This window comes from Ammospiza caudacuta, chromosome 4 (genome assembly GCF_027887145.1).
Source record: "Ammospiza caudacuta isolate bAmmCau1 chromosome 4, bAmmCau1.pri, whole genome shotgun sequence".
Taxonomy (NCBI): Eukaryota; Metazoa; Chordata; class Aves; order Passeriformes; family Passerellidae; genus Ammospiza; species Ammospiza caudacuta.
This window is the reverse complement of record NC_080596.1, coordinates 78,243,158-78,257,853: the sequence shown is the minus strand read 5'-3', so window position 1 is coordinate 78,257,853 and position 14,696 is coordinate 78,243,158.

Sequence of the window (14,696 nt, the reverse complement as noted above, 5' to 3'; positions counted from 1 at the left end):
CCCATGGCAGCAGGGTCTCATTTCTAAACGTGCCTTTGGCTCCTTGACAGCCATGACTCTGCTGGACGCAGGAGCCGCCTGCATCCTTTTAAGAGCCACAGTTTCAGTGGGTGTTTGCCTTTGCTTGGAGGCCTGTGGCAAAAAGCTGTGCCCTGAAAGCATCCTCTGAGGCGTTTGCCTTTCTGTGCCCCAGAGAGGGGCAGGACACTGCAGCAAACCTGGGCCTTGTGCTGCCAAGTTCGGAGCCATTTTCTTCTCCCGAGTGCTCGAGGCTCTCTGGAGCAGAGGTTGCACTGGAGGCTCACCCACAGCCCTCAGAAATAAATAGTAGACAGGAAAGACCCTCAGGGCCCACAAGATGGAAATTGAGCCTGCTCTTACCTTTTGTTCTTCCCCTCCCCTTTTGTCTCCAAACTAACAAGGTGTCGCTTGATTTGTTGCTCCGAGAGCTGCCAGATGGAAGTGATGGAAGTGGAACTCCTCCTTCCTTCAGGGCCTGTGGTGGGGCGCAGCAAGGCCTGAGGTGAGCAGGGAGGATTGGGGGGCTCAGCTCCCTGCATGGCTGAGCTGGGCCCCATTTCCATCTGGGGACACAGGACATGCCTCCTGCAGCCACACCCATGGCACACTCAGAGGAGGACAGACTGCCAGTACCCCACAGCCATTGTGGGGTTTTGGGGTACAAGGGTGCGGGGCCTTATCTCAGCCCACTGTCACTTTTTGTTTCGTTTCCTTCCGTAATGTTGCTGATGTGAAGGGGAGGGAAGGCTTTTATAATGAAATGTTCTCTCCAGCATTTCACTGCAGTCTCCCAGAGCACCAGAAAGTGGTCAGGAAATCTTCCCCTGTGCTAATAAGGCTTGTCCTGCTCTGAGGGGACAAAGAGCCATGGCAGGAATCAGCTCTCTCAAAGTAGATCTCTTCAAAGTTGAGCAAAAAGGGCTGGTCCTCTTCTGTGTGAGCTATTCCATTCCTTTCAGATTTAACTGGCCTCTGAAAATATGAATGTATGAGAAAATTCAGTGATACAGAATTTGTCCTGGAGACTGGAGGCATGGTACAGTCATAAGGACACCCAACTCGTGTATCCCTAAGTTGTGAACAAGAAGTGGGAGTGAGAGCTCTGCTGCATGCCTGAATTACCAGGTCTCATTTCTCTCCACCTGGCCTCTTCTATCCCCACAACTCCTTCCTGTGAGGGTACATGCCCTGATCCCCTGTGTCTGAGACATCTTCAGGCACCCATGGGGCTTTGAGCCTTTTCCAGGGGGAAGAAGAGCTCTTTTCTCATGGCCTAGGTAAGCTCCTGCCAGCAAGCAGTGCCACACAATGCAGATTCCAGCTCCTCAGGTTCTCTAAGGCTTCAGCTGCCTTTCTGTAAGTCACCTCCAGCACTTGGCTCTGCACCCACAGAGACTCCTGACTCCCCTTTGTCAGCTGGAGTCCCACTGAAACCACAAAGGGAGCTTCCTTCCCAGACCCCTTTTCCTCCTGCCCAAGACTCCAAAAGAGTGTGTGAGGGTTTGGATCCATTACACATCTGCAAGACACTTGGCTGCAGAGAGCCAAGGCTGTTTTACTCAGTGGGGGTGAGGTGGTTAATGACTAACTTGTAAAACCGCTCGCTGCATGGGTGAACCTGAGTAGGTGTTTTCAGAAACAGCTGAGCCAGTTTCCCCTGTCAGGATGGGCTTGGGTGCCAGCCAACTTTCCTATCACACTCTCTGCTTGCAAAACTTTGTGGGGTTGAGTTTTGGTTTCTGAAACCTGTCAGGCACAACTAAAACGCAGAAGTGGCATTGCTTGGGTTTGCAGGACTCTGTAACAACATTCTGTAAGAAGTACAAGTCGAAATACCACTGCCAAAAATAGTACTGCATCCATGATTACACACTGGTTATACTAGGAGCAGAAGCCCAAATCCATCTGGAAGATGGTTGTCATACCAAGAGCTCAAGGGTCTGTACAAAGTGTCTGGAAATCCAGATTTGAGAATGGGTGGGAGCTCTAGGATGTCATTTTGACATCCTAGCTCTTAATAACCTACATTGTAAAACTTCCAGTATATTTAAGCACTTTGTATGAAAATCTTTCTAGAAAGGGTTGTCCATCAGACATAAATTTCTTCAGAAAAACACTTGGCAGTTCAGGTCTCTGCCTCTTAGGGCAACATGTTGCCCAGAGATGGAGAAAGTTCTTCATGATCCAAGAGGCAGACAGCTTCACAGCTTTTCTTTCACTGGACTCATTACCTGGGAACAGTTACAGGTGAGTCAGATTTTGTGCCCCAGGCCTGATTTGGCCCATGGAATGCAGTGTGCCCAGGCCTTGTCCTCCAGGCTGTTGAACCTGCCACAGCCCCTGACACTATTTTTCCTGCACAGAGCAGAGATTTGTAGAGCAATTAGCTCTCTTACAAAACTGGAAATAGGAGTTTCCACCCACTGATACTATTAATAAGTAGACAGTAGTGGCCTTGAACTGGAATCCCTGCTGTTCCTGATGCCACTGGAAGACTACATGGTTGTTACAGTCCTGTCATGGAGCCTGTGGGTGTGAAAGATGTTGAGCCACTTTTGTTGAGCCATTTCTCTTTTATTCTTATCACACTTGAGCACTTGTGAGTCAGAGGTCTGTCTCTTGCTTTCTTCCCTTCTCTCACTCTCCCTCTGCAGGCTGAAATTGGGGGGTTTTTGGGTGGACTTGTCATGTTTGAAATTTGGCCATGCAGAATGAAATATTTAAGTGGTGTCAGGCTGCTAGTTGTCCTGTCTCCTGCACATGTTATGGGTGGCACCTGGGTGCACCTGGGTATGAATTGTGCATAGTTATGCTTTTTGCAAGTAACCCGTGCCAGGGTCAGGGGAAAGCCAACCCACGGATGGAGCAGCCAGCTTCTGGTGTCACTGCATGTGGGGACACACCCCACCATCAGCTCTTTGCAGGCTGCAGAGCTCATGCAGTCACTTGGCACACAAATGCCACTCCAGGTCTCTGATCAGCATTTCTCTCCGCACAATTTGAGGGTGTGCAATGGACTTTTAATTTTGTTCTCTGCCCTCTCCTGATAAATGCTATCACTCTTTGTTTCAAAGCCTCTGGCCTACAATTTCCAGACAATTATTCACAATTATTCAGTTCTTTTTCTGTGTATGGCTAGGATGATTTCTCCCACATACATTAATCTGTGTTTATTGATACTGACTTTTAACTGTGGCTTCATTGCCTGGCTATTCATTGTCATCTTTCCACCATAACTCACATTTAGGCTTAGATCAGAAAATCTTGAATAACTTTAAATAATTGATCATTGGTCATTTCCCCCCTCACTCATTCTCTTTCCAGATGACTGTGATTGCACTAATCACCTGAAATTCCAGCACAGGTTACAAGGTGTTGGGGGACTTTCCAAGAACTCTTCTTCTGTTATATGTGTCAGAATGTACAAATAGATGCAAAAATATGGAGCCATATGTGTATGTGTGCATTCATACCATTCTTCTTTTAACTTCCTATGTTTTAAGGTAAGAGTTTTTTATAGCCCATGACAATAAATTATTTGGAGATTTTACCAATAATCAGTGTTTTTCAAAACCCAGGTGCAGTGAATCAACCCAGCTGCTCTGTCTCTGATGGTTGGCAATCATTCCAAAATATCTGATAGAATTTTGAGGTACAACTTTGCAAAAACTATGTTTGTTTCCATTGATTGATTGATCCATTGAACAATTTGTTGACAGAATCACAGACACACTGGTTGGGAGGGACCTCTGGTGATCCCTAATCCAGCCTCCATCCAAAGCTGGCCACAAGAGGTGAGGTCAGCACAGCCTTTGTGCCACCTGCTCTGGAAAACCTCCAGGGGTGGAGTTCACACCCCATCTCCAGCTGCAGGTTCCAAAGCTGCCAGGCTGAGCCTTGAGCTGCAGCTGGAACCTGCTGTGCTCCCCTTTATTGCTGCCTCTTGCTCTACCCTCTTCCACTGGCAAGAAGAGTTTGTTTCCATTACTTATGGCTTTTCTTTCAGTAGTTTCAGTTTTTGGATTTTCCATCCTTGAAGAGACTTAAAAGTGGAGCAGGCAGCTCTGAAGGTGACACTATTTCAAACAAGGGTTGGCATAGGAGTCTCCAGAGGTGCCTTGCATCCTAAATTATTTCATGATTTTGCAATTAGGCTGAACTCTAATAGGTTCCTCCACAAGAGACATCAGTCCAAGGTGACATACTGGGAGGTGTCATCTTCTGAAGCACAGTTCTGGCATCCCAGGTACTGTTGGAAATCTTCCAGGCACGTAGCCTTGAGGATCCTTGGCATGGTGGAGCAATGCAAACAGGCAGCCCGTCCATGTGTGCTGTCCGTGTTTCTGGGACGTGCCTGTCTTGAGCAAGAAGCTGTAAATTGATATTTTGCCACTCTCTTATCTTGGATTGCCACTCCATTTCTGGATCTGGTACTTTTTATAATAACATAGTGTCTGGAAGACAAGGCTCATGTCAGCCCTTACCAGCAGGGCATTCTCCTGGAGATAAAGAGCTGGGAAGCAGCATGGAGGAGCACAGAATCCTATCAGAGCCAGCAGCAAAACACTGAAATGCTGAAATAATTCAACATCTGCTTGGAGCAAGAGCTGTCCATATGAAAGACACTGATCTGTCACAGACTTTCAGGCTGCAAGGGACTGTGATGTTCTTTCAGTCTGACCTCCCCCATGTTCAACCACACATCATTTTCTATCAAGCTCAGGTATTCCAAATGAATTTGTGTTAAAACTCTTAAATGAAGGACTGAAGGACCTAATTTCTGGGAGATCCTCACAGCTGGGAAAAATACTCTCTATTTCAGTGCTTTAATTGGGCTTCCACCCTCTAGGTTTGTGTTGGGGGCTTGTTTTCATTTGCTGGGTTTTGTTTTGTTTTATTTCTTTCTGGATTAAGCATTCTTCTATTGCCAGGGTAAGTTTGGTTTCCAAGAAATATTTTGACTAACTTTCTCACCTTTCTAATACCCTCCATAGAATCCAGAAGAACTATTTGTGCCTGGGCTGTAGACATTGCAGATAACCTTGACCTTTGCTTGTTTCTGCTAATGGTGATCCTCTGTAAAACAGATAATTCCACTTCCCTCCCTCTCACAGGTGTTGGCTGTTCAAAAAAAGAGACCATTAACATTTCTCAAATGCTACAGAGGGAAGCCAATATTAAAGCAGTCAAAGATCAGAGGCTGGATATTGCATTCCCAAACATGGTTTAGTGCAGCAATCTTATCTACTAGAAACTAAATTCTCTGATAGCACTAGGAGATATGAGCTATATTTTCATATATGGATATTGTTGTTCTGCATGAAAAGGGGTCATCTAAAAATGGTTGTGTACATCAATAACTGCATACACTTGAAAAAGAGAAGGTATTTGGTGAGAGCAGGGGTTAATTGTTTCACTTGTAAGGGACCTTGGGATAAGGCACTGCAGACCTTGTTAAGAGTACTTCTCATAGGAAAAGGCTTTTAGAAATGTAAAAACAGAAGCTGGTCTGTTTGAGTCAGTTCATCTGTTTACTCTAGATGGGTCTTTTACTTGTAATGGAGCCAGTCATCTCAGCTATCAGCCACACCATTTACAGTCAAAGGCTAGACCAAAATAGCTCCTAGGTCCTCCTGATTTTCTATTTCTGTCAATGATCTACTTAAATGCTGACTCTATCCCACTGAGGACTCTCGGATCAATCTAACTGGCTGAGCATCACTGAGCTGCACGGCGGAGAGCATCACCTCCCTGTATTTGAAATAAACGTGTGTGAGGTGTCCTTGGTGGGCAGGCCTGGCCCTGCAGGGCACGGCCGGGGCCTGCTCTGGGCTCCAGCTCAGACAGGGCTGGGGTCTCGGCCCTGCTGCTCTGGGGTGCCGAGTGCTGCGCAGGGATGGGCCAGGGGATGCTCCCCCGGGCCACCTGCCATGCTGGAGGCACCAGGGTGGATTCCCTGTCCTGGCATGACTCAGTGCTGTGGCAGTGCTCTCAGCCACGCGTCAGGGAGCAGCCCCTGCCCTCAGCTCAGCTGTGGCCATTGCCTGAAGGCCTGAGGAGGCGCTCCCTGCTCTCCACCATTTCTGGCTATTCATAAGTGATGTAGGTGGCTTTATTTATCTGCTGCTCCAAACACAGTGCAGAGCTGGTATTTGGGCTTGAGCAGCAGCCCAGAAATCCATCCAAATTTCCATACACAGGGACTGAAAGGCTAATGCCTTTGCCTTTCTGCTGCCCTGTTGACAAGTTATCATCAGCAGAGCTGTCTCCAAGTCTGTATTGCAGAAATAATTTATCCTCTGTGGCAAAAACAGATATTGAATGAGAAATATGAGCCCTCTTCCAGATTATTCCAGGGTGAAGGCTTTGGTCATGTGTCTTGTGTAGCTCCTGTAGATCATTTGTACGTTGACACAGAGTGGTTCAGCATTAACCAGCATTAATCAGTAATTATTTAGCTGATTATTTTCAGCTAAGTAGAAATGCAGAAGAGGTTGGGTCCAGCTATCAGAGTGATTCTCTGCACACCTGCCTGTGTAGTGTCAGAGTCTCACTTCTGACTTCCAAAGCAGGAGGAGATTTTTTAAAATCTTCCCAGAGCCCACCATTGTTGTTTATGAGACTATGTGTACTCTAAAAGGAAGTTATGAAAAACAAGTATCCTCTTTATTTTTAAATGTAACTACCTAAAACTGATGAGTCCTCATGTCATCTCTGGGGAAGGGATTGGGCCAGGTGTGTGTTTGGGAGCTGTTGGGCACATCAGGGGGAATGTGCTCAGTGGCACTGAGTGCTCACAGCCTTGGTTTTGTGTGGAGAGCACATGCACACTGAGCAGAGTTATTTAATAAAAACCAAATCCCAGCACCTTGGGACCAGACACAAGAAAGTCCTGGCAGTTTGGTCACAGGTCCCATGTAAGGTCATAACTGACCATGGCAAAACGAACAAGTTCTTTAATGTTGTTATGTATTACTTTAATTAATTACACACTGATTTGTTGTTTTGAAACACCTACCATGCATAAAAGCAAGGTAAATCTATCTGGCTCGTCCTCCTCTCCTTCCCTGTACAGCTCACAGTGTCAGACTGGAGGCATCCCATAACACCCTCCACATCAGTGCAGCATCCAGCAGCTCATGTGTGGGGCCTCCCCATCCCTATTAATTGCATTTAAATACCCTTGGGGGCATTTAAATATCCTGTGATGGTCCTGTTTGCAAACCCAAACAGTTTATGGTCAGAGCAAACAAAATTTTATTGTTCTCCCATGTAGTATGGGATGCAAATTACTCTACATTTTTGGGGGTGGAAGGGACATTAAATATTATTCCAACCTCCCTGCTTTGAGCAGGAGCACCTTTCACTGCACCAGGTTGTTAAAAGCCCCACCCAACCCGGCCCTGAGTATCTTCAGGGAAGAAGCATCCAAGACATCTCAGGGCAGTCTGTGCCTCACCACATTAACATTAAAGAATTTCTTTCTAACAGCTAAACTAAATCTGTGTCTACCATCCTTCAATTTAAAGCCATTCTCCCTTGTCCTATCCACACAAACACTTGTAAAGTCTCTCTTCAGTTCTCTTGTGGCCCTTTAGGTACTGGCAGGCTGCTCTAAGGTCTCCCTGAAGCCTTCTCTCTTCTCTTCTCCAACTCCTTCAGCCTATTTTCACTGCAGAGGTGCTACAGCCCTGTGAGCATTCTCGTGGCCTCTTCTGGACTCACTTCAGCCGGTCCATGTCCTTCTTATGCTGGGGATCCCAGAGCTGGATGCAGCTCTGCAGGTGGGGTTTCACCAGAGAAGAGGAGCAGAACCCCCTCCCTCATCTGGTATCTCTCCTTTGTACCCTCTGGTGAATGTATTCAGTTTAATCACAGTGTCCCTTTCTGCTCTTTTTCTCTTCTGTCTCATGTCTTGCCAGTTTTATATCACTGTGAACATTTGGGGGTTTTTGTTGGAGAAAAGTGAAGCAAACAACATTAAATATGTTTTACTTCTCTAGGTCATCTGTGCCACTCCTGTTCCTCATTAGGTAATGGGCTGATGCCTGCTGCTGTCCTTCTCTTACTTTACTATATTTATAGCACCTTTCTCCTTGTATCCTAACACTCCACACTGGTTGTAATTCATTTAGCACTGAAACCTTTGTGCCCTACATGCTTATTTTATTCCTTGATCTCATCCTCAGTAATGTGACCTCATTCTTCTTTTTAAAATGATTCTTCTGGGACTCTCCTATCCTTACCCTACCCTCTGGCTATCCACAGTGGGTAGAGGTGGATTGGTGAGCTGTTGTCATTATATTGCAAGAGTTCTATATCACTGTATTGTAAAAGTTCCATATTGCTGGAGTTTTGTACCTCCTTGATGTTTCTTGTAGGCAGCTCCTCCAGGCACTGACTCTTCCTTGTCCTCACAGCAGCCAACTGACCCCAGTTCCCCTCAGCCAACCAATCCACTCTTTTATAACACTCTTCTTGTTGGCTGCAGGTGTGGCCTGTTCAAATCAGGCCTGCTCCTAGTCTTTAGTGATTAACCCAGCTGCAACTCTTTAGGGGATAAGATTACATTCTATACCACCTTCATTTACTGATATTCTATCCCCCTACAGTGAACAATGTCCCCTGGCTCAGATGCTTGCTGCCTGTGAGGACAGCTCCTCGCCCCTGGCCCTGCTGAGAAACCCTTGTGAAGATGTGGGATCTCACTCAAACAGCAAGGCTTTATCCAGCACTTAGGTTGTTCCAAATCCTCCCAGCACCCTCAGGAAGGGGATGTGCCCCAGACAGAGGATGAGAGCAATGATTGTCCCCTGCACTCAGTGCTGGCAGGTCACACCTTGAATCCTGGATTCAGTTTTGAGCCCCTAACAACAAAAAGGGTATTGAGGTGCTGGAGTAAGTCCAGAGAAGGGAAATGAGCTGGGGATGGTGTGGAGCACAGATTTTACAAGAAGGAGCTGAGTGGACTGGAGGTTTGGCATGGGCAAAAGGAGGCTCAGGAACTTCTCACTCTCTACAACTCCCTGAAAGGAGGTTGTAGTGAGGTGGGGCTCAGGCTCTCCTGCCACATAACAAGTGACAGGACAAAAGCAAATGTCCTCAGGTTGCACCAGGGGAAGTTTAGATGGAATATTAGTAAAAATTTCTTTACTGCAAGGGTGGTCAGGCATTGGAATAGGCTGCCTAGGGCAGTGGTGAAATCACCATTCCTGGAAGTACTCAGATGTGTGTGGATGGGGCAGCTGGGGACATGGTTTAGTGGTGATCATGGTGGTGTTGGGTTAACAGCTGGACTCAGTGAACTTAAGGTCTTTTCCAACCCTAATGTTTCTATGATTCTATATATCAGGCACATTCCAAAGGAGATCCTCGGTATCCCATGCTGCTGACATGTTGTGACAGCCAAGGGTGGGGAATGGTGGACCTCAATGCCACCAGCAAAGGACAAGGGAGCATCCAGAGAGAGGTGATCAGGGCATTACAAAAAAGTCTCTGCCCCCGATCAGTGAGGAAAAGCCTCATTTGCCCTCCAGTTGTCATGTCTGATGGATACTTTAATGTCAGCTAAATACTTGGTTCTGTTCTGCAGCCGAGATGAGCGTTTGCCTGTGCAGATGCTCTGCAGCAAAGTTAAAGGGATGCAGATCTGCCTTGCTCCACTCCTCCTCCCCACTCACACAGGAACCAACGCTTCCCAAAGCCACCTCTGTAAAGCCTGCAGCGAGTTAACACGGCACTGGCAGAAGTGAGGCTGTAAAAAACAATGTTTAAAATGTTAAAATAGATATTTCCTCTGGCAACATCATCTGACATAGAAAGCCCCGTGGTACAATGACTCAAACAGTGTGTCCGGTCAGTGTGTGCTGCAGGAGGGGGATGCTGGGGCAAGGGAGTCTCCCCCATATTTGACTTGCTGAAGACATGAGGGGGTTGTAGCCTTACCTGTTCCCTCCCAGGGCTCAGCAGCTCTCACGCTGGAGTCCCTGCAGTGCTCTGCTTTACCCAGCAGCAGCTGAAATGCCTTAGGGTATTTCCTGCAACCTCAGCGGGGGCGGCCCTTAGAAACACTGGTAAGGGAATAATTAAAAAAAATTAAAAACAAGCAGATAAAGAACTGATCGCAGCCCCAGTACAAGCAGGACACAAAAAAACCCTTTACATTTACAATTACAGCCCTCTAGGTAGGACACCAAAGACTTGCTCTGTCCAGTCTGGGCTTGGTGAAAACCACAGTGGTTCTGCTAAGACTTAGTCTCTCTATGTAGTTTTCCTCCACAATATAAGGTGTCAAATGATTTGCAAAATGTTTGTGATTGCATTGATACATGCTGGCTGTACTGGCCGTGCCTTTCTTTGGGAAGTGCTTCCTCAAAACTTTTCCTCTCTGAGACTGCAGGGACTCAGGACTCAGAAGGGAAGGGAAAGGAAAGCTGTTGTGATTTCTGGAACAGGGTGTTCTATTTCAGGGCACCCAGAGGCAAATAGCTCCAGAGAGCCCTGTCTCTGTCATTAGAGACCGCAGTTAATGCAGGGCTGAGAACAGAAATCAACAACACTCATGGACCCCTTTTCCAGCCTTTCTAGATGAAAACCTGATTGTAAAATATTTTGAAGATGAGTTTTTATAACACTCACTTATCACATATATGTCTGAGTACAGTGGTGTGTTGAAGCATCAGTTTTAATATCACAGCACCACTCTACTACTGACATGTCCCTAAATGATCTCATTTATCCAGAAAAGGTTGGGGTTTGGTGCCTTAATTCCTTAAATTCAGGTAACTCCAAGGAGTTTCCCAAAGTCAGCCGTGAGCCTGGGGGAGGATCAACAGGGCTGGTTATTTTTCAGCCCACAGCTGATCCAGGCCCTGGCTGCTGCCTGTCTCACCCAGCGAGACCTTGGTTGAACCAGCCTGGCCCCACCAGCCACCCTATCGGGTTGTGTGAATGCAATCTAAATTCAGCAAGCAGCCCTAATGAATGTTCCTTGTGTTTATTTGACTCACCGAAGATACGCATCGACCTAAGTAGTAAATCTCATGGTTGCATAGGAACTACAGGGATCAGTTCCTTTCCAAATGTGTCCTGGATAGAGCCCAAGATATCTAATACTGTGGGGAAAACACATATTGAGTGTCGAATAAAAGCAACAGCGGCTCTGCAACAAATGGCAACTTCCTCTTGGAAGAGTCAAAGATGGCTGTGACTGCTGCTGGTTTTAAATGTACTTTCAGATTATTAATAGAGACTATTTAAAATAGTTCCTCTCACTCCAATTCCCGCTTTAACTCATACCCCACTGCTAAACATACTGTGGCTTCTCCTGCTGATACACTCTCTAACAAATCACAGCCATGCATAGGTTTCCTTTCAGTATTTCCAATTTACTCTTTAATGGGAGACAAATGTGTCTTATTTGCTGACTGCTTAATGAGTCTGAAAGATTTTCCAGGCAGGCAGTGGGATGGTGCTTATTAGAGCTGCTTGCAAATTGTTTTACTTGCTTAAATCTGTGGTCATGGGATATTCATTGGCACCTAGATGCTGGACTGGCTGGTGCAATACAAACATGCAAATTAGTGTACTATGTAAAGAAATAGAGATTTTGGTAGGGCTGTTTCCATTTCCACTTGACAAGAGTCAGAAACCAACATATTGAACTGACAAGATGTGCATGTAAATAGCTGCTTTGCTTGTGTAGTTGTAGGATAGTAATTGCTGTCTGGCTTCCTATTGTAGAAATTCACTGAGTAGCTGATCCTGGCAACTTCAGGTCTGTTGGATTTCATGCTCCTGAGCTTTACTATTGATTATTCAGAGGGACTCTTTGTTTTGGTGGCCATGCAAAGGAAATGTGCCCTCTTTGTGCATTTGTACATGTATTTTGGGACTGGATTTATTTTTCCTATATTTTTTTTCTAAGTGTGACGACTCCACCAGGAAACATTTCCAAGTGCAGACTCCCTGACATAAATATTTATATAATCACCTGCCTTTCCACCTGCTCCCAGCCACTGGGTCAGAGGTGGGAGGCATGGATTAGGGCTGGGGACGAGGGGAGATGCAGCAGGGAGAGAAGCTGAGGGGGCTGAGTTGAGGAAAGGGTGCCTGGGGCGTGAGAACGGCTGGAGCAGTTGAGGGAGGGCAAGGCATGGAGCCATGGGCAGGGGATTGGTAAAAACATACATAAAAAATTTCATTTGGGGTAGGATGGAAGCAGGCTTTCATTGGCAAATCTCTGGGTGTCCATCTCTCCTCCTTCACAAAGGAAGAGTGGTTTGTGGGTGCTGGGTTTTGTGCAGGCTGTGGCTGCAGGCGCTGCAAAGCAACAAAGAGCCAGATGCAGCGAGTTTGATCAGAGTCAGATGGGGTGTGGGGGAATAAAGCACCCCAAAAGAGGTGGTCATTGGAATAGAAACAAAAAGAGAAATTGTACATTGACCCTGAATTCATGTGACTCAAAAAAAAAGGAATAAATCCCTCATTTTTCCAGCATGAAAACCTACACAGTTTTTAGAGACTAAAAGGCCTTAGATCTTCTTGCTTTGTCTTTCTTACTGCTAGTAGGGCATTCAGGCTTAAGAAACCCATTAAGGACATGCTTTCTCAGGGTATCTGAGGCTTTTTGCTGTTCAATAACAGGGAAAAAATGAATTAATATTATTCTCTTGGATTCACAAACTGAGAGAAGGAACTTTGAGGTTTTCCTCTCTTAGAAAAGTTTTACTTTTCAGCTCTCAACTGCACCAAAATTACCCACATTTAGTGCAGAATAGCGCTGTCAGTGTGCGTAGCATGTATTTGAAATATAGAGGCGTGCCAGATGAAAACCAGCAGTGTGAAATCACCAGTGCACCCGGAGAAAAAGGCCAGGACCAGCTCAGACCCTCTGGGCTGGCTGCTGGCAGGCTGCAGCCTGTGTGTGCTCCCCTCCACTCCCAGCGCCCTTCATTGCTCAGGCTGCTTTGAAAGACAAAAAGAAAGTTGGGAATCATACACTGACAGATGGTTCCTTGGTTAGTTACTCTTTATTTAGATGGAAACAACTGCGATTCATCAGCTTTTGCTTTTTTTTAAATTATAGCTACATCATGGTGAACTTTCAACTCCTGATCTATTTCTAAGGAGTATTGTGTGGCAAGTGTCTATTAATAACAAACCTTGGGCTGACTGGAAATTTCCTTTTTTCTATTCATATTCCAGTTTCTGAGACGTTTTCACCCAATTTTGTTTCACTTTTCAGTGAAAGAACTATCCAGAAACTTTTCCAGTGAATGTCATATTAAAGACATTGCTTACATGCCTATAAATAGAACATAGATATTTCTTTCTTATTCTTGGACTTGCTTTCTTTCTCTTAATTGGGAATTAATAGCTAATGAACTCCTTGTTTCTTATTTTGATAATGAACAGTTTTGATGGATTTTTTGGGGGAAATATGCTTGTATCTCCTTCCTAGGCATATCAGAGTTAAGTTGTATCTGTGAATTGTCCTTTTGAATAGTATTTTAGAAAACTCTATATGCATTTAAAGTTAAGATTGCCCAAAAATAACGTGTCTAGATCAAAGTCTGAAACAAAGATTTAGAATGATTGACTTAAATTTGAAGAGTGGCTGTGTGCAATAAATGGAAAAAACTTGTATTACATTCCTGCTCATGCCTAGAGGTTCATTTTCCTTTTGGGTTGATGTAGGATTTCACTGCATGTCTTAGACCCAAGTGAATAGTGATTTCTCCAGGATTCACTAATTAAAGGAAAATCCTGTTTAAAAAAATCCAAACAACGAGAGATTCAGATTCTTTGGGGGTTTTTGTTTAACATTTCCTACCATCCATCATTACAGGCCTGCACCAGAGTTACTGCAAACAAAGCTGCAGATGGAGTAGTGTCCAAATTTTCTTTTACAGATGTAGGGGAGACTTTCACTGATACATTTTTTCCAGCAGCACAAACTCAAAATATCAGAATTATTCACTTTTTCAGGTATTAAAGTGGGTTGAATTTAAAAAAAAGATTGCTACATTGGTCTTTCAAAAATACATTAAATTATTTTAGATTTGAAAAACAGAAGGGGACCATGTCTATGCTTAGTTACCATAAAGCACTTAATGCATCTATGGCTATTCATTTCTTAAGGAATTCATTCTGATTTTTTTGAGGGGAAAATCTCAGGGAACTCAAATGGTAAATTTAATGTCTTTAATTCTAATAGAATGTAATCCAAGTCTGCTCTAAATTATTTTCTATTTGGACCTGATCTACCTCGAAAGCAGTCCATAGCTGACCGTTTTCAGGTCACTCAGTGCTATGCAGGTTCAATTTGGAAATTCTTCCCTTTTTCACGTGCTATTAACACTATCAAATCTTTACCTCAAGGTTTGTTCTTTAACAGGCAAAGTGAAAGAAGAGCCCCTTTTTCAGAGGATATGCCCCACTGCTCCTTCTAGACGAGAGCTGAGTACACTGATCACCCATGAGGAATGGCATGCTGGTGGGAGATGGGATCATCGGCACGAACTTCCCTGCAAATTGCTGTCTTCTTCACATCTCTTTGGCAAAAAGCTCTCATTGGTAAACCTCAGCAGGCACCTGGGCATTCCCTCTGCGCTATCCTCAGCTCACCTGTGTCAGCCTGAGCTGGCCCAGGGCTGCTGGAAGGCACTGGGACG